The following is a 2,601-nucleotide window of genomic DNA, read 5'->3' on the forward strand; positions in this document are numbered from 1 at the left end:
GTTAAAGACTGGGAATTGATTGAGAGCCCTTTACTCTCTATTATGACGATTCAAGCTAGACTGCCATTCATTTGACCTAGAATTCCTCCTTTTATACAGATCAAGTAAATATTTAGAAGGTTTCCTGTTTATTTCACTCTTAGGGACATTAAGCAGAAAATGTCTTAAATACACGTGAATCAAACTCTTCTGATTACTACTTTGATTCTGTGGCCCATTACAGTAATCACGTCCACCTTGTCTTTATTGATTTTGTGCTGCTACTTGACCTCTACCACCATGGGGTCCAATAAGGCCCTTTGCGCAGTTCCTATTATCAAATCTGGCTTACATAAAGTAGCAACCACAGCATCTTCAAAGAGGCTGGGTTCCTCATGGTTGTGGTATAGGGTGTGTTCTCTGGACACCCCATGTATGGGTTTAATGGGTCTGTACTGATAAATCCACTCTCTAACTTGCCAATTTTCCTAAGGCTTGGGATTGCTTCCTCTACAGAATACTAAGGCAGGTTTGATATTTCAACTTGATGTATTATAGGTCACTGCATAATCTATGCTTCAGTGAAACAACCAAATAAACTATTAGAGGCTCTCCTAACTTCTGGAGCTGAAATGCTGAATGAAGAATCTGTGCTTAGTGGGCTCACATCAAAAAACTCAGATTGATCCAACCTTCTGTTCTTTGCTCCATTGTCCCATACTTTCGATAGCCAGTCCCACACATATTCTCCAGATTTCTGTTTATATATATTAGAAAAATCAAACAATTCTTTTGGAGATTGATGTACTTTTTCCTGGGTCACAATCTGTACTCCACCTTTTGTGTCTCACTGGAACTTAAGTCTATTTATAGGTCTAGAAGTAATAATTGGTGGACATGTTTCTCTGGAACATTCAGCAATGTCTTGAAAGCCATCTACCTTAGGCCATATCCCAGGCAATGTCTCAGACATCATTTCAGCAGGCACAGTTGGATTAATCTCATTGAGTGTTTTTATTAAGTGCTGTCAAGTCAGTTTCAAATAAAAGTGACCCTGCATAAGGTTTCCAAGGAGCATCGGCATGTGAGTTTGAACCACCTAACATATCAATATCAAACTGACCTTGCGGTCCAGTGCTTATCCTATAGTGCCACTCCAAGACTGCCGAAGAGAGAAAGGTTTTACTGATAATGCATCAACATACAAAAACGGAGTAATCTCTTCAAGTGGGAGTGGTGGTGCTGATGGTAAGAGTGGCTCAATATAATTTAAAAGCTTAGTGTCCCCAATTTCCTGATTATTTCACCATATGTCCCCATCCCAAGTTTCAAGATTCCATTTCTTCCCAGTCAGTGCAATCACTTTAACATCATATACCATTCAAGACTCGGAATTCAGTTGGTGTTGTAATTCTTCCATTTTCACAATAAGCCTCTAGATTTGTTTTTTTTTGCAATAACAGATATGTTACTATAGGGAATAAGGCTTTCTTTCAGGGCACAAGTGGAAACTGTCGTATCTTTTATCCATAGCTTGGATTGTAACTCCAAAGGTTTAAGCAGTAACTCTGTATGCCTAGGCTGGTCTCTTTCTTTTACCATTTGGTCTATTGTCAGCTGTTGTTGTTGTTATGTGTCGTGGAGTCGGTTACGACTCATAGTGACCCTGTACAGGGTTTCTGAGGCTATAAATATTTATGGGAGCAGAAAGCCTTGTCTTTCTCCCACAGAACAGCTGATAGTTTCCAACTGCTGATCTTGTGGTTCACTGCCCAATTTGTAACCACTAAAATATGCTTCCTTATACTTCTCATATTGACAAAATTGCAGAAAGTATCAAACACATGATCCCCCAGAGTCTCGCTTGTACCAATAATTGATTTACAGGTGGTAATATTGTGTGTAGTAGCATTGCCACCTCATGCCATGGATTAGCAGAACTCTTGTTACTAATAGAAACATAGCTATCTGTACCATTAAAACTAGTCAAACTTGAGAATCAGTTTATAAAATTCATCCTTAACAATTTATTTAGACCATTCACAGTAATAAATATCTTAGGCTGGGTTCTGTATAAAAGCAATAGCAGTTAAGTTTCTAGATGTATATATAAAGAGACGTATATACCAAGGAAATGGTATGCACAGTTGTAGAGGTGGTTAGTTCCAAGTCCATGGGTTAGATGTCAGACTGGCAGCCTCTGACTCATGTACCTGAAGGCAGAACCAAGATCAAACATCAGGTAGCAGGCAGGCAAGCAGGCAGGCCTGACAAGTAAGAAGGCAGGCTGCTAATGACCCCCAGGATTGGCAGATAATAGAGCAACTTGCTCAAATTCAAATAACTGGAGGTTGGAGGATGAGCCAGATGCAAGATCTAGACATAATAGAGAGCCAGCAAGCCTTGCCTGAATATCCAATATATTCCCAATACATTAAAAGTACCATGGATTGCCAAAAGAACAAACCAATCTGTGTTGAAAGAAGTACAGTCAGAATGCTCCCTGGAAGCCAGGATGTCCAGACTTCATCTCTCATGCATGGGACATGTTTTCAGGAGGAACAAATCCTGGAGAAGGATGTCATGTTAGGTAAAATGGAGGGTCAGATAAAAAATGGAAGA

The sequence above is a fragment of the Chrysochloris asiatica genome, unplaced genomic scaffold (assembly GCF_000296735.1).
Source record: "Chrysochloris asiatica unplaced genomic scaffold, ChrAsi1.0 scaffold00063, whole genome shotgun sequence".
Lineage (NCBI taxonomy): Eukaryota > Metazoa > Chordata > Mammalia > Afrosoricida > Chrysochloridae > Chrysochloris > Chrysochloris asiatica.